Source organism: Trachurus japonicus, chromosome 17 (genome assembly GCF_045865225.1).
Source record: "Trachurus japonicus isolate A0001 chromosome 17, Traja_1.0".
Classification (NCBI taxonomy): domain Eukaryota; kingdom Metazoa; phylum Chordata; class Actinopteri; order Carangiformes; family Carangidae; genus Trachurus; species Trachurus japonicus.
This window is the reverse complement of record NC_140923.1, coordinates 15,026,382-15,044,871: the sequence shown is the minus strand read 5'-3', so window position 1 is coordinate 15,044,871 and position 18,490 is coordinate 15,026,382. Positions and strand designations below refer to the sequence as shown.

Here is an 18,490-nt window from a genome sequence, read left to right as displayed (position 1 = left end):
AAAAAAAAAAGAAAAAAAGCGTGGACTGAATTTCGCACTGTCAATCTGATGGAAGTGTTTGAAAAGAGGCAAAAGCCACATCTAAGCCTCTGCACTTAGTTTTGTGCACTTGGCACCAATGGACACAGAACAAAGGATGACACGGGGTAATCCACAGTTCAATGTTCTTCAGAAAAATGCAGCCTAAATGTACGTTTAAGCCCGGGCTATCTTGAAGAAATGTTAACTGTCCGCGAGGGACCTCTGCCATATTAAACATTTCCCCCATTATCAGCCTGTCTTTCAGCTATGCTATCTGTTCTTCTTGTCCTTTCCCCCCCCTACCATCCCTCTAGTTATTCTGAAATCCTTAGTCCTTGGAAGACTTATTTATACTCTCTGCCTTACCCCACCCCTCTCCTTCACAGTGCAGCTGCAGATAGGATTTACCTGCAGCTGAGACAGCCTCCAGACTATCAATTACCACCAGTGTAGAGTCACTGTTCTGAAGCTTGGCTAACAAGACATACACACATAATATATACACTGTGTATGCACACACACGCACTCACAGAGAGATCTCTTGGACACATCCAGTTAGAGAAATTCTGGGCTGCCTGTGAGTCATAGGATTTTTTACTGACTAATCAAATAGTTAGATGAAAATCCACTTCATAAAAAATCGAGACAAGAGCTTCTCTTGTGATACAGCGCCAGTGCAAATACATCCAATCAAGCAAACTTGTATTTAGATCAAGTGGTCTATGAAAGGAGTACAGAAATTATATGTGAAGAAGCCAGAGATTTAATCTTCAGAAAATAAATTAGTTCCATTTACGGAAAAATCTGTAAAACTTCAACTTGTATGAATTGCGTGGGCAGAATAATAGAAAAACTCGTGCTGTGACAACATGTTTGACTCACCACATTACATACATGTGAGGACATGTGAGTGGAGGGAAAAGTGCAGCGCTAGCATCTGCACACACGATTACAAGATGGAAAAAAAAAGCACAAACACAAGACTCGGAGCTCTCGCTGCGTTTCATTTGTGTGGTGGTGATGTTTGACTGGTCTACGATGTGCTGAAAACACAGATCTCGCCAAATTCCTCCTGACGTGTCATCTCGCTCTCTGACAATGATTAGACTGAACACCAGGCCGTTACACATGCAGCCAGACATGCAGGGACAGGACCTGTCACTCACCCAACCAGATCCACCCTGACGCCTAAAGTGCCTCTGTCAGGTCAACAAATGAGAAGCCATCACAGCCGATGTTGCAGTCATCAAGCTGAAGTTATTCCATAGACTGGTTAAATGCTATCTTGCCATGTGCTGTTAAACTTGCTTGAGCATGTTTAAGCTAAAGGCGTCAGTTTTGATTCCCCGGCTTTAGTGTTGTGTTGATGCAGCATCACGGGAGGTGAGCAACCATCCAGGAAACAGAAATCATGCAAGTGGCATAGGCTAACATTTCCTCAGGGTGAATGTCTATGTACAGTCTATAACGCCTTTTCTCAGTTCTTCCCATTGAGGAGGGAAAGCGCATGCCTGGTGAAAAAAGAGCTGCATGAATGGTGTGTATGTTTTTATTGTGTGGGAGAGCAGCTGACCACTGTGGAATTTCTATCTATCTATCTATCTATCTATCTATCTATCTATCTATCTATCTATCTATCTATCTATCTCTCCATCCATCCATCCATAACGACGTAGTCTACATGATGTCACCCGTGGGTGTGAGTCATGTAAACTTCACCTGTTCCCCTGTGTACAGTTGTCTGTCTAGTATCTACCTATCTATCTATCTATCTATCTATCTATCTATCTATCTATCTATCTATCTATCTATCTATCTATCTATCTATCTATCTATCTATCTATCTATCTATCTATCTATTTCTAACCACATAGCCTATGTGACGTCACCCGTGGGCATGAGTCATATAAACTTTACCTGTGTACAGTTGTCATGAAGGAGGAAATGAGCTTTTTGCACCAGGCTGTGAACATGTTTATTTCAGTTGTTTAGTTGGTCAGTTTAACATGAGACTCCATAGAGAGTGACTCACTTTTGGAGCCAGCCTCAAGCTGCTGTTAAGTGTATTTTTTGGGTTCTTCTGTGTTGGCTTCATTTTTCAGCCTCGGGTGCCACATTGAATACATTTGATTGAATGTCTCTGAACTTTTTTTTTTTTTTTGAAAAAGTGCTAGTGTCATCACTGCAGCTCCTTTTCAAGCAACCATTCAGATGGGGTGGGACTTGATGCCATGGCAACCGAGAAGATGGAGGCGTAACTTAATGTTCTATCCTGAGCTGTGTGTGACATGCCGAACAGAAAACCATCACAACAAAGGCAGAATGGTCCGTTTGTGGTGAGCGCGGATCATTCGGACACTGAATGCTGCTGGTGTGAGTGTTGTGCTTTTATCATCACGTCGTCAACAATGTCAAACTAAACAGCGATGAAAAGCACAAGGGGCGACGCCAGTCTATCATACAACAGCAGCAGTGATCAGAGAAACAAAACCACCATGCACAGTGCTTTTTTTGATGAAGCACACTCCAGCGCCCTGCCGGGGCTTTTATACCAGTGAGAGAGAGACATTGATGGACACACACCCTATTAAAACTCTTAGCAGGACTACAGACTGTAATCCAGCAATGCTTGGTCATGTACTATAAGTCCGTACAGCCAAATGAAAATCTGTGAAGAAAGATCTGAGGAAATGGATTTCTTTTAAGTGAGCCATCGTGTCTGGCCGTGACAGTAGCACAGTGATCATTAGGATAACATATTCAGGTCAAAAAGCTAATGAATGTGCATTAACAATGGCCTGTATGGAAAACTCTCTGTGAAGGAAAACATTTTGCCACATTCACAGCTCACCATCAAACCATTAAAACCACCAGTCGCATGAGATACTGAGCAGAGGGGATTTTCCTCAAAATGTGTGAAAAATGTACTATACATTATTTACTTCATACATAAAATTAAAATAAAAGCCTGTTGAGTTTGCAGCATGAGATGTAAAGATGTAAAGAGGTTTTCCTTTCAACTACAAAGTGGGGGAGACTGGTTATCCCTCTACTTCCCATTTCCTCAACCCAGTCCTCTTGTCTGACTGTCAGCCAAGGCAGCCCAGTCTCCCATGTTTACTAATGTAGAAGCAACCCCTTTATCAGGGAAGAGATTTGTAGGGAAGAGGCAGGGGATTAGCCATCAAATTACCAGGCAGACAGCATCCCTGCTCCAGGGTTGTGAAGCAGTAATCTCTGCGGCTGAAGGGGGAGATCCAGATAAAGGTTTGGGACTGGTGCTGTGGAACTCCAAACTCCAAACTGTGCATAAGCAAAATATGATATAATATAGTGTGCTCCAGGGGAGTCTTTTTTTTCTTCTAATGAAGTTCCTCCTTCCCCCTTTTCCTTTGTTGTAACTACATTCACAGGACCAGATCACTTTATATAGTTTCTCCCGGTGTTCAGCTATGTAGTGTCATTACAACACCCCCACAGTGCAAGAAAGCTCTCAAACAGGAATGCTGTAGCTAGGCAGGGCTGGTGGAATTAGATTTCAGTGGCCTTGCCCATGGTTCTTACATTGTCACCCCGCTGCCCTCCCTTAAACAAGCAGAGCTCTCCTCAGAGAATACCCCCTGGACACAGGAATGTTTCATCAACGCCTCAGCCCCCAGCATCCTTACAGGGCCACAGTGGGCCAACAGGCGCTGCACAGGCAGGCTATAAATAAGTCAGGCATTATAATGAAACCAAATGAATCTCCATCCATCTTCCCAAAACAAGCAGGGGACCTCAGAGTTGTGCAGTAGGAGGAGACACTGCCTGCGTGTGTGAAGATGAACCACAAGATGAACAAAAGCCAAACGTTGTGCTGATGCTGAATGTGTCTCGCGGTGAAACATGCAACACACGTGCTGTTCCCTCAGACGCTAGTATGACTGCATACAAATGTGTGTGTGGGTGGCCCAGACTAGGAAGACTTATTATAGCATTTTATGATACCGTATGGATATAGAGGGCCGGTTCTATTTGTTGCTTTGTGAGATCACAGCAGTGAACTCCTGAAAAACAGCATAACTCAAGAGGGAGTGACAGGAAAGCTGATAAAGTAATCAAGCGGGCATTCGGCGAAATTGGGAGGCTGAGCAAACAAGGCTGCTGCTAGTGAAGCACCAAATAAATCGAGCTCACATTTAATTTTATTTGCTTTGCTGCAGTTTAGCATCACAGTTATCCCCTTATGCTAAAGAGCAAGGTAAACGCTACGACCTTTAACTCCCTTTTAATGGCGGTCCACAGGCGACCGCTGTGTGGACCCATCCTTCTGTTTAAAGTATAGAATATTAGTTTGTTATCATGCAGTAATTCAACTATACAACATCAGGGAAATGAGCACGATGAGGCAACAGAGCAACAACGGTGACCCGTGGCCTTTTATATTCAGAAAACAGTTTAAAACATAGAAGAATTTAGATTAGTCATGGATGTACGTCCTGCATCACTGCACATTTCCACATACACAAGTATAAGCTTTGGCCTTGTCATACATACACAGTACATAAAAATGCAGCTGCCCCTGAAAATGGAGGCTGTTTCAATCAATGTGGAGGCGTAATGGGATGATGTGGAATTGAAATGAGTTTTGTGCAAGGAGGGAAATGTCCTCTCTGACAAAGCGGATTTGTGTTCCCATTGAGAAAGCCATGGCTGTAATGCACAGAGCTAAGGTTTAAATGGAAGGTGCAAGCCTATGAGCACAACACAGACCTCTGATTGCCGACTTTAACTGGGCATTAAATGTAGATATTTAAAATGCAGAATACTGTATACCAAGAGAAAAAAGAGTATAGAAAATGGATGAAGGAAAGAAAAGAGATGAATATGATCTAAGCCTAAGCTCGACGATCCACTTGTTTTCAAATCACTTTAAAGAGACCGTGAGCTAAAGCTTCACTGCCATAGATGGAGCGGGTTTGTACGAGAGACCATTTCCGTTCATTCCTAATTGGCAACAAAAATAACATCACCTTACTTAAAATAAACCTGCCTGCTTATTTGGATATGATCTCATCTTGGAATACGTCAAAACCTTGTGTGTGTTCAGTAAGCCTGTGTAGATGCCAAAGCTCAGGCACAGACCTAGTTCAATCAAATGAGCTTTCTGCTTGGGGCAGCTGAGGAAAAGCGTTCTTGTCAAAACACTGGTGATTTTAGTGGTAAAAGAGCCTTTTTTTCCTTCTTAACCTTCTCGGCACCTGTCACAATGAATGAGTGACTGTCTTCAAGAAAGAAGTGTCACAACTGAGACCAGAAAGTGACTATCAGCACAGCTAACACATCACACAGGCGGTGGCCGCCGAATGACATCGCACATTACACAGAATGTATCTGGCTCTCTCATGGCTGGCTGCATAAACATGTCATGTAGCACAGAACAGAGGATTGACAATTAGGCCTTGTCATCAGAAACCTGTGACTCATGACCTTGTCACAATCAGGCAACGGATTCTGGTAGAAAAACAAATGAAAGAAGAAGAAGAAAAAAAATCCCACCCCTGCTAGAATTTCAAAGTCTGAAACCTTATCATGTACAAGTCTACGCAGCCCCTACATGAAAGCTTTGAACTTCAATAACCCAACAAAGAGGCTGGTAGATTTTCTGCCTGCTTACAGTATGCATCATAGACAAATGTCTGGCTCCACTGACACAATCGCCTTCACAGACATTGATCTGTGATTGTAAGCAACCTCTTTCATGTCCCAACTGGGATGAGAGTGATTAAGCAGATCCATCATGCGTTAACAGGCCATTACACATCACCCAATTCACCGATGATGAGAAATCAAGTTCTATGGAAAAATCCATATTCTCAGCCCATAATTACTTTTGAGGAATCCGATGGGGAGCGAGATTGAATGATTGACTGTTCCACACAAGGTTATTTATTCCGAAGGAAAGGCCTCAGCCGGGGCAGTCATTTAACAGACGGATATTTTGTATGTTTGGTCGGGGGAATCTAATAAAGAGCAGTGGTACACAAATGGCTGCAGTTATTTCCTCAGGTCATATCCTAGACGTCCCTTAATGTTGCTCTGGAACATTGCCGGTGACGGAGTGACTGAGGCGTTGGTCGTAAAAGTGGAATGAGGGGTCAGTGGCCTGCGCGTTGGAGGTGAAGGAGGACGACCCGCAGGTCACTCAATGTGGGAAGGAATTGGCTTTGTTTGAACAAATGACCACGGCTGACAGGTTTTTTTTTGTCCTGTTTGTTTATGCTACTGAGCAGCTGAGCAGACACTTTAACTGCTGTATCCATAGCGTTGAGTTTCGCCTCAAGGTCATTTTTAATCAAGTCTGGGTAACCACTCCGAAGTTGAGACTAAAAGGGCTGAGTTGCACAGTGAGATTTGTTCTCGTGAATCATTAACTAAAGGGGAAAAATATAAACAATACATAACAGAAAAACAAGCTGAGCTTTGGTACGACTAAGAGAGAAAACACAAAGTTCCCGTTGCAGTAACACAGACCCGTGGGGTAAGTCTAGTCATTTCAACTGCCAAACAAAACGAGACAGACGTGTTATCTACACTATGTTCTTTGAAAACTTAAGACAGCTTTGATGGAGAAGAGCAAAAGGAATATTTTTCCCACTGAAACCAGCTCCTTGTATTGAGCAACAAAAGTATTGTGAAACAACTGCCACATTTATTGTGTCCAAGAGCAAGATGAACTCAGTTCAAAAGTTCCTCACAGAGTATAAAAGTTTTATGCTGTAATAAAAATAAAAAATAAAGATATAGGAGATTTAAGACACAGTTAAAGCTGAAGGGAACACTTAGAGCTGGTTAATCTTTGTTGAGATGAAGGGCAAAATAAGAAAGAAAGTTTTCAGGTGTCTTTCCCCAAAAGTGTCTTTCAGATATAATCACAGGAGGAGAAAAACAAACTTTAAACCTTTAAATCAAGCTAAGAAACACGTCTTACAAGTTATACTTTGCTGAAACCGAGGCCCAAACATTTTCAGAAAATCATCATTTGTGACTTCCAAAAGTTCCCCTCTACAATTATCTGGGATTTCAAAGCCTCTCGGTGTCTCCTTCTCACTGGAATTCTTGTCGCTGTAACTTTACCCTCCAGATTGCTCGGGGAGATAAAGACAACTGGAAAAACAGGTTGTTTGGCCTCAGTGTAGGCCTAATGCAGTAGAACGGTAGGGTGCCTCACCTTAGCAGCGGTAGCTAGGGGACATTCTATGGCCCTTCTATTCAACGTCCTCTGAATACGTAGGGGAGGGCTCGCACCAGACAGGGCAATTTGCCAGAGAGCCAGCCAATAGAGCTAAGCCAAGACGAGGTTAAACTATTGTTTTGGCTTAACAAGCAAGAGTGAGCAAGGACAAAAGAAGAGGGGACAAAAGAATAGTAAGAAAATACCTGACCATTGAAGTGTAACACATCAACTTACTTTGTTACTTTTATTGTAAGAGGCAACTTGTAAAAGGTAATGTCCTAAGATGAGAAATAACACACACTGGAGCTCAGGGGGAACACACGGACGGATAAAAGTTCAGAGTGTAGGACGGCTCAGTCAGTTTCAAAAAACGCACCTGTGCCTCATTTGTTTGTTTTAAAGAAACAGTCCAACTTTTTTGTTTTCTTCGCTAATGCATTCCAACATTTCCATGGAAATACAAAATTCACACTTACCTATGCATGTCAATTACATCCACTTATAAATAAATCCTTTCTATTCCTTTCTATTGTGAGGCACTTATTCCAGAGAGAGGGAGAGAGAGTGAGAGAGAGTATCCAAATCCTAGAAAAGAAAATCCACCAGTATCCACGAAAGATTATCCCTGAAAGATGTCTTCTAAAAAAAAAAAAAAAAAAAAAAAAAAGTATGCCGAGAGAAAGTAGTCTCCAGCTCCTGCTCAGTTATTCCATTCACACCGTTTCATTAAACCACAGGAACTGTCTTTTTGGCTCCCCGGCAATACGTTTCCAGCTGTGGCTATCGAGCAATGTGGCTTGGGGAGAGATCCTTCTGAGGCAGAGCTTGTTCTCACACTGAACGGGAGTTGAGGGACTGCCTGGGAGAAGCCAAGCCCACCCTGTGATGTCACTGGTGTCAGATTTCAGTGGGAAGAGGGAGGGGTTGCAGGGCCTTACCTTTTGAACCTTGACCAATGAGAGACTATTTTTTAGCTCACCTGCGTGGAAGAGGGGGGAGAAAAAAAAAGGCTGGAGGCAGAAGTCCACGTGATGTTACGTATTGCCGCACCTTTCAGCCTCCATTATGGCTTATCTATTGACCACCTTCCAGGGAGAGAGTGTGGCAATACGTGAGCTTCATATGCCGTCTTATCACAGACCTGACGACGGGTTGTTTGACACGTCCAACATCTCCAGTTTTTACTTTTACTTTTATTTTGCATGTGCTTCCAAATCAATTTGCAGTGTCATTATCGCCGAAACAAAGAGGTTAACAAAGTGTGACCTTGAAAACATACAAGTATTCCCAGGAGGCTGTGCCAATTTAACACATGTCCAATTACATGTTTTTTTCTAAAAAGGTGACACTGTTTCAAAAAATTATTTGACCTCCTCTCTGTTTCTAAAAAAAAAAGAAGTGGTGTAGGTAAATAGATGTGCAAAATTCTCATTCTTAAATCAGCAAGGCGTTGAGTGTCCACGCACACACATAACTCCCAAACACGCTGCTCCTCGCTCCCTCTGGTCAAACTCTGCTAGCCACGGAGCTAATCATCCACAACAGATGTTCAGAAATGTTCAGTCGGATTTATGATGGAGCTCAGAGGAACAGCCAAGTCAGCCTCTGGTGCTGTTTTTCTCTTCCGCTCTACAAGGACAAGGGATTGCACTGAGAGAGGATGTCAGCACAACCATTCTCTTCCCTCCAAAATTCCCTCACTCTCTGAGATTCACCATCCGAGACGACAGCGCCTTAATAGATCACAGAGCCTCGGGACCTTGGGGAGAGGTTTGCTCATTTATCCCCATAATACTGTGTGGACTGTAACTTGACTCATCCAGCAATGCTTCAACAACAATGTTTCGACCTCAACGTAGCATTGTTTTTTTTTTCTCTCTTTTTTTGTGTGTGTACCATGTATCAGTGGCGTTGCTGACGCTGCAAAGCCATGACCTCAGCTGAGACCAATGTTTTTAGATGAGGCCATGCATAGTATTGCGGTGCATTAATAATTAAATTCTTCTTAACAGCTAGTATATCAAAATATGTTAATATTTCCTGAAAGGACAAATTATCTTCAAGCATTGCCCACACTGTTGGTTAGTGTAATTCCTATTAATCTAAATAGGGCAGCACTGCTGATACAGTGCAGTTCTTTAAGGAAACTAACATAATAAAAATATATTCAGATTGAGGTTCTGAAAAGCACTTATGAGTGTTTCCACTAAGAGCAGCAAAGTTGAATGTCTTCTAGGCTCAAACTCTGCTGAAGGAAATGGCGAACTGCAATGTGCTCTACATTTCTCTTTGTTCTTAACAATGGGAGACAGTGTGATTTTACTGGAGGCTGCAGATCTGTGCACACAACAGACTTTTCAGCAAGGGAAGGACTTGTTTTATCTTTAACTTTCATTCTAGTTTAGAACAAATGGGATTTGGGTCATCTGATTAAAAAGTAATTCCATTTGAACAGTCTAAAATATAAATACATTCCTGCTGTATGTGCTGCAATAATCTTGCTCATAAAAAATGGGATGTCAAACAAGCACCAGGAAGAAGAACAAGAAAAAAAAACTTCCTAAAATGTCAACACAACTAACACACAGCTATGTGCAAAAAGGAGAGCAACCAATCTGGACGTATTGGAAACCTCTCATCCTTTCCAAACAAATGAGAGTTTGAGGGAACCTTCTGGAGAATAATTATTACACCTACACACCCCTGAGGAGAAGAGAAAAAGTATTTTTGTGGGTGTAAACAGTCTGCGGCAGCTCAAATGTCACGCTCGTCTGAAATCAAATCGCTGAACAAAATCGCACGGTGGTAAAAAGGTAGAAATGAAGATTATCTGTCTTCGCAGGGTGGCAGAGAATTAATTGTAAGGTACAGTGAAGTTGTGTAGTGTGTCAGTTGCACAACATGAGCCATTTCATCGCCAGTGTAATCTCATTTTAGTGGAAATGCAGAACTCAAAACACAGATGGAAGCGAGCAGTAACCCTCTATGCAAGATTATAAGTGTGGCCTCGAGGGAGCGTTTGTAGCCCCGGCAGTTTTAGGGACTTATCTTTTTGCCCCACCCCCCACAACTTTGAAAAGAGTTGGGAACACCCCCTACCAAGTCTGAGAATTTATAACATTGTGACAACCACCCATCCCCCGCTCATTTCATTAGCCTTAAAAAAGGTTGACAACCTCTTCAGTCTGGAGGAGCCAGCCTCTGCCGGTCCTAAGCCAGTCTGTTAACAATACCCAGTTAATAGATTCTAGTGCAAGAAGAGACATGGTTGTTTTTTGTTTTTTTGGGGGGGGGTTCTACCTTTATTTAGTGACTTACGTGTACACAATCAGCTGTGCAAACTCTGAGGTTATCTGGGGGTGAAGAACACCTGGATGGAGCCAGACACCTCAGCTCCTCAGTGAGAGCTACAGTCATCATCTGATGGGAAACTGCACTGGCTGCTGTAGATGAATCACATTGGCCTTGGGCTTTATCAATATAACTGTCTGCACCATCTAACAAGTCTGCCAAAACATTTTGGAAAGGTTCAGCTTCGAGGTAAGAAAATAAGTTTCTCGTGTAGGGTCAGAGGGGCACACACTGACTGAATGAATGATATATACCATAACAAGTATACTGCAGGCTGAAGTGAGCTACTACTGCATGCAAGCATACTGCTGCTGTAGCTACTATCTAAAATAATAGCGTTGAAAAAAAAAACATGTGGTAAATGACGTGCATTACCTCCGCAGACAGATTCAGAGGGGTCACTGAATTCTGGCCGCTTGCCAGTGAAAAAATGCTGACCTGTGTCATAAACACTGAGCTGTGAAAGTCAGTGTGCTGCTGCTGATGGGCTCTTAAGACTTGCGCTATGTCATCATGTCCAAAAGCACAGCTGGGCAACACCTGTTAGCTGAGAACTCCCAGCCCAATTCACAATTGCACTGAGGCTTGGCTACTGCTGTTATGTGTTTGTTAACTAATCTACCTCCAGTCTGTAATTGTGCTGCTACCTATTTCACATGCATGGACTCACTCATCACTCACAGGATACGGGTTAGAGTCAGGGCTCCAAACTGCCCCTAAATTGGGGCATTTTGCCCCTAAAATTTGAGGCAGTGCAAGTAAATTTTTTTTTTTTTTTTTTTCATCCACTTGTACATAAATTTGCTGGGGGGGTTTTAACACTGGTGAGATGGGGAAGAGGCAACTCAAAGAATCTGGTATCTGTCATTACAGGTCAATGTGCGTGAGGATCGTGAATGAAAAGGAAATGTGAATATTTGCTTAGCAGGTCGATTTATTGTGTGCGCCCCTAAACTTTCTGCTTGTGCTCCTAACATTTTAAAGGTACCATCCCAGTCGGCTCATTTTTGGCAAAATTTTGGCAAACAAATCATGCAACTGCCATCTACGTTTACGAACTAGTTTGTGTCGCGGACTCGCGGTGCCACAGAGACAAGAGATGTGACACCGGGTCCGAGGCTCTGATCCTGCAGGTTTGGTTTTCAGCGGTGTGGAAGGCAGAGAGCCTCCACTCATTTATCTAACATCACCTCATCGCCTGGGATGGTAACTTTAAGTCATGGGCCACTGTGCTCCTGGTAAAAAAAAAGCCCTGGGTTAGAGGTACCCACAAATCATCACTGTAACATTTCACCTCAGCTTGTGAAATGTGTTGCGATGAGTTACAGGGAAAGCTCAAACTATGCAGAGCGCATGTGGAGATGTAAAACAAAAACACCAAAAGACGACCATCCGTCAGTTAAGAGGATAAAAGGCAACACTTGCAGAGAGAATCCGGTGAAGCATAAAACGGTCACCTCTTTAACATGCAAAGCGATGTATCCCTGTGCAGCGTAAAAATGAATGAAAATGTCAAAACGCTGTGTGCGAATGGTATTTCTGCTCCACATTCCAAACACTAAGGGCACACTTTTGGCCCCAAATTTTTCTCAGGACTGTCTGCAGATAAGACCGGCTCCAGCCCTGAGAGGGAAGGTGATGGCACATGGCGACAGGAGGTGTGAAAAACACAAGGACAGTGGGAAACTGAGTACATAAAAACAAGAGATAAGATTGGCTTCTCGCTGCTGACCTTCACTGAGTGCTGGCATGTGTACGTGCCGGTATAAATGTGTGTCTGCGTGTGTGTGTGTGTGTGTGTGTGTGTGTGTGTGTGTGTGTGTGTGTGTGTGTGTGTGTGTGAATTTGTGCATGTGTCCGGCGCCTCAGGCTAAGTATGTACGTATACGGCTATACAGGTGGGTGTGACCGCATTCCTATATTGACTTAGTAGTATACAGAGAGGATGAGAAGACAAGAAAAGGAAAAGAAATGAGTAAAAGAAGAACGGTGGCGCTGATAGAGGAAGGCACCTATTTCCCTGCTACTCATTGAAAATCAAAAACAACGAGCGCTCTCCATTACACTCTGCTGCTGACAACTGGCAGGGCACGCTCTCTAAGGGGAACAGCAGAGCATGCCGCAGAATGCAAGAGACAAATCATTTTTATCTGGGACCCCGGCGGGTATTGACAAACCGGGGATGCATTTAGATAGCCCAATTAAAATGGGGAAATGAAGCGACATTGAGGCACTTTACAGCATTGTGCCCCTCTCTACCCTCTGGCCCCCTGCTCTCCCTGAACCTCTCCAGAGACTGACTTCCTTGCATGCTGCACTCAGCGAGGGGTAAAGGGGGCCCGCCATGAAAAGCGAGGAGGCGGGTGGGCTCGGATTCGTCGCTCTGAGGTGAAATATGCAATACAGGAGGTGGCGATGTTTTCCGAGACGCAAGCGCCAAGTGATGTAGCGCCATTTTTTTATTGCTTCATCTTGCATGCCTAATTTCTGCACGGTCCTACTGGGTGGGGGGGGGGGTAACAGTCACGGCTCCGGCACTAAAGAGCTCCCCTCTGAGGCGCGGCATATAGCTGGGGTCAAGAACAGTGTGCAAGACAAGGGACTCAATGCAACTTGCTGCAACTTCAAAGGGTAAGTTGGCAATCAATGATATGGATGTTGGCTCCATTTATCTAAACATGCCTTAGCAGGTGACCTTCACAGGCGTCCCACCCCCCTTCTCTCCAGCCTGCATGCTCCAATTCACTGTTTTCTCACCTCATTTTACGACCAGCGGTTGCATCACACTTCCTTGTTGTCTGTCACTCACATTATGCCGTCGTCTATTATTACCCTCAATTTTAATTTTTAATTTTTTTAATGACACAGCCCATTTAACAGCATTTGATTTTCCAAAAACAATTCAGATTATAAATTTATAAGGGACAGCGGAGGGCACTAAAACACTCCAAACAGGCAAATGTGATGGATTTCAACAGGATGCTCACTTGTGTGTAATCAATGCATTATTGGAGATGGCTGCAGAGGCACTTGCCATTAGGTTTGTATTTCTGCCACGGACGGACGACTTCTCATGGCTGTAAATTTGTCCTCAATGCAACAATGGAGATGCCACTGGAATTACCAGCCTCCACTTCAGCATTCAGAGAAGTGGAGGCTGAGGATCGCTCCTCCCAGGGAAGTGATCAGAAGTTGGAGAGACTCTGAGCGTGGGATTTCCAGATCCTGTTAAGATCCTCAAACGTGTCCTCAAGCCTGTCACTCTTTAGTGTGTTGGCAGCACCCGCGTAGCGAGGCACGTTCCTCTGCGGGGAATTTATTACCCCTCGCAATGTACCCTGAGTGTATAAATGGAAAACGACAGACGGCCTTCAGATTTTTTCATCACTGTTAAAAAAAAAAATCTGTCACTGACAGTAAATATTCGGGTAGCATGACCCATGTTTCAGTCCTCTATTTGTATTTCTTGATCAGTGATTAGCTCTGTAGGAGATTACTGTCACAGTTAGCTGCCTCAGCACCGACTCACAGAGAAACATCTCATTCATCTGCTTCCTTCAAGTTTAAGGAAATGTGAAGATGCCATCAGGTAAGACGTCTTGTGTGAAAGTGAAGACATTGTTGGCAGAGACAGCCTAGTTAGTCCTCCAATCAGGGGAAAGTAATCGTGGACAAAGAACAATGCTGTGGTGTGATGCGACCAGCTGTTCGGCAGTGTTACATTTCACAGGCTACTGCCATCAGACCTGCAAAGATGCAAGCTGTTTCTACAATGCATACTGTTTCTTGGGGGCTACTTGGGAGTGAGGGAATTGATATCTCTATCTCTTTTTAGAAAGTATTCTGTTCTGAATCTTTGTAAACATCGTCGTCTACTCATGTTTGAACTAACTACAAACGGCTGTCATTTTTGCAGAGCAGTCTGCAACGTGCAGTCTATGATTTACATTTGGCCAGTCATCTTGAGAGAATACGGAAAAACCACGAGCAAATAAAAATTGTGTGTAGAGAGATTAACAACACACTGCCAAATTTTCTTCTTTTGTTGACGCGTTTCAGGATGAATTTAGCTCTAAAGCTGATATTTCCACTGAGAGGATGAATTAAAGGAGATATATCAGAAACCAACACCAGAACGAGCACAAAACCTGCTCACAAACACAAAATGTACCAAAGGATAAAGCAAGAACACAACCTATACCGGGGCCACTGCTCTCTCTCTCCATGGTGCCTCAGATGGAGTAAGCATGCCGTGTGCTCGGGAGACTTTGATAAATCTGCAAAACTTTCAGAGAGGTTCCTAATAAAAGCCCCACAGCGCAGTCTCTTCCAACCTGAGGAGGCTGCATTTTGTCTCTGACAGGACAGCCTTCCAGATGCTTTCCCTCAATAAATGTCTGCCTCACACAGAGGATAAGGTGCTAGCGCTCAAGAAGATAAGTTGCCCGACTGGCTACTGTGAAAAGTGTCAACTGCTTTTCAAATACACTCTAAGCTTCGCAGATGTTCACCATCAATATGTATTAGACTTCAACCACACGAAAACAACAGCGTGCTCTGTGAGTGCTTCTAACAATTCAAAAGGATTTTTATTTTCCACGGAACAAACCTGTGGTGTTCTAATAAGGCATTTTATTATTCTAATAATTTCCCATTGGCATGCAGGGAAAAACAACTCGGACACAAAGGGATGCATTGGAAAACACAAATCAACTTCAGCATTGTTAATGGCTCTCATTAGGAAATCTCCCCAAGCTTTGCACCCGAGTGCATCACTTTGCTGGAATCAAAAGGAGGGGGACATGAAATTATTCCCTCTGTTGGAGTTGGAGAAGGCTGCTTCCACCGCTAAAAGGAAATAAACCACAAATTATGAGCTAGCCTCTTGCATGAGTAACTGATAAAGAGCTGTGTTGCATGCTCATGTCTTTGGTCATATAAACAAATATTTTAAAGGGTTGAAAATGTATCTCAGTAGTCCCACCATTATTATAGTCAAGTAAATGTTCTGATGTAGGTTGACAGCTATTCATGACGATATTATGATTCCTTTGAGTTTTCTGTGTCCTTTTCTTCCCCTGTATAGTAATAACCAATTAGGAACTGTTTGTTTTAAATCAAAAGTGAGATTTAAGAATTCAACACTGCAGATAAATTAGTTTTTATATGCTTCCCACGCACAATTTAGGTATTTTTCTGCAAATCAGCATCAGTTATTAGTTCTTCAAAAACAAGTAGGAAAAATCTAAAAAAACAGAACAAAACAAAACACCACATGTAAAAAAAAAAAAAAAAAAAAAAAGATCTTCCAAGAAAACATGCATGCGTGAGCACGCACACACAGCGTTTCAAGGGATGAAAAGCCTGCCAAATAAAAGAGTAATCCATCACTCGTGCCATTTTGCATTCGCAGGGTCCCTCTCTTCAACAATGGATTGACTGACAGCAAAAGATAAGGGCCCTCTGTTGACCAAAACACTGAACACACAGGGAACAATGGCCAAGTCATCCTTCCACAGGACAAAGAATCTTAACTCATATAATGCTTTGTATGTAAATTAATAGTTAGTAACTAAAGTTATAACCACTATAACAAAGAACGGTGGTTTTCTTATTGCTGTATTGGAAGTCCACATCTCCTGGTCACTAAACTGGATCTTTTCTATCTAACATATTAACTGAGAAGCATGAGGTGATGATTGTCCAGCAAATGGAAAACTGGAGTGTTTTAAATACACTTAATAAATAACTGACTGAAGCTAAACAGTACCCTGAGCCTACTACAGCTTTACAGGAAATCTCAGAGCTTTTCTCTTCATTAACCATTCATAGCAGCAGAGTAACAAATGGACTCCAACCGGCTGAGTAGAAAGTTAGCCCAAAATAATTAAGGAAATTAAATATTCAACATAAAACTTCTTATTATAGCATCAGTGCCTCATAAATCTATAGAGAAGAAATGAGTGGATTAATTTGAGTGCTAATGGAGAAGAAAGCCAGTCATTTCCCTTTTCCTCCCATTCAACTTCATTTAGCCTTTTAAGAGTTAGACCTTCTATTACTTATCTCTGGGATTTCTGCTGCATGGCAGATCAGGCAAACTGTGTTCAGAGCATTGGTCTCCATCACTTTAAAAAAGGAATATGTGGCTAAAGAAGCAAGCTAATAATGACAAAGATCTGAGCTTAAGTGCTCGAGAGAAAGAACTGTCTTCTTCTCTTCTTTTTTTCGAATCGTCCAGAGCCCTGTGCGCCGTTTTTACCTCTTGATGGGGAAGTTTTGCTAACTGTAAAGTGCTAAAGTGCCGTGCTCTTTGAGGCGCGAAGAAAGTTAAAGAAAGAAGAAAAAAAAAACACTGTACCTTAGAGACAGTTCTGCCTGTGGAGACCTAGTCTGGGAAAAATACCTGCACATCCCAGCCTTACTTTACACAGAAAGTTTGTAACCACCGAGCTCTGCACTGTTAAGGACTTTCATTTCTTAACATACCATATCCATCAACTAAAAGGTTTCACAAATGGCATGGCAAATTTATACAGATATCAAAATCTTTCACCCCGAATGTCTTCCTTAAATATTTCCCTCTGCATGCTCCCAGCACAATGTCTAAGCTTTACTAAGACCTCAGGGACTTTGACAGTCAAGTCAGGCCGGCTGTCAGCTCCCTCTAAAACACCGAGCGGTGGCTTCTGGTTTGTGATCAGAAAGACAAAACAGACATGAAAAGAATGGTAACACTCATCTCCTGTGTAAAAGAAAAAGACTCATGTGCACCATTTTTCAATTTGCTGATGCACCCACACTTTGTTTACCTTCCAGAATCCTTAACCTTGAGTATAATGAGGTTAGTGTCAGAGAACAGTAGATGCAAATAGATGCAACGCCATTCAAATCAACTTAGAATCTAAATCTAAATCGATACTAATCCTTCAGGGCTGAAATGTCATCAAACTGTCAAACGGATTCAACATTTTCAAAGTAAAGGAAATGAAACCTTTGACTAAAATTGAACAGGTTTACTCTTGGGGTTCGTATCACTGAATGTTTGCAGTGGGTGCGGCGGAGGGATCAGCATTCTTAGAGTTACTAAATTCCTTGAAGGCTCCCTACTGTCTGACCCACCAGCATGGCATTAATGGGGCCACCATGCTGGTAACACACAAGCGCCCTACTACAACCACTCCCCCCCTTCTTCCCACAGCAATCAAATATTTCAGGCTGAGGTCAAAGCCATACTGCAGGTCACACGGTGGGTGTCGCTACCCAGGAAACGCAGCATGCCATCATGATCGCACATCAGCCTTTAAGAGGTGCTGCATTGGTTTAAAGTTAGACTGCTGAAAAAAAGGTACAGCTCCTACTTGCTCCACAAGTTGATCTCTCTGCACTGAGCCATGCAGCTTATCCCATCGGACAGCCCCAAAACTAAAATGCTAGGTGAACCGTGATGTAATTTCCTTCAGCATCTCCTGATGCGTTTCGCCTGGTGTTCGCCTATGAAGAGGCTCCCCGCTAGGAAAATGTTCAGATCACTTCTGATCTCTGTAATGAGTTTTGCCACTCCGGTTATATCTCTGACAATATTAAGAACAGCACTGCAGTGGACAAATGCCACCTCTCTGTCAGTGTGTGTCAATGGCCGGGGTTACACTTGTCTTCTGAATGTGACCTTTGTGTTTGAATGTGGTAAAGCTGAAAATGCGTCTGAGCGTGCTCGATGCTCTGCCACTGTGAACTCTGTTTGGATTCACGAAGAGATCTGTCCTTCTAAATACAAACAACTGCGCTGCCAACACTGTGTCCAAAACCATGTCCACACATTAATGAGGAAGCCTGGAAGAGATGCAAGCAAGGCCCCCTGACAAATGTTGACCTTTCACCTGGTTGTCACATTTTAGGTGT

The 18,490-nt window shown here is 42.9% G+C and overlaps 1 protein-coding gene across 17 annotated transcripts in view; it reads right to left on the bottom strand.

Moving 5' to 3' along the window:
* ptprfb (protein tyrosine phosphatase receptor type Fb) overlaps nt 1-18,490 on the bottom strand; it is a 171,229-nt gene that overhangs the window by 122,182 nt on the left and 30,557 nt on the right. For 12 of the 17 annotated variants that reach the window (XM_085806065.1, XM_085806071.1, XM_085806069.1 and 9 more), the window contains exon 1: nt 7,714-8,075. The exons of the other annotated variants lie outside the window; for them this stretch is intronic. The gene's annotated coding sequence lies outside the window, so the exon portion shown is untranslated. Of the gene's footprint in view, nt 1-7,713; nt 8,076-18,490 lie in introns of those variants that run through there. 17 annotated transcript variants of the gene reach the window in all.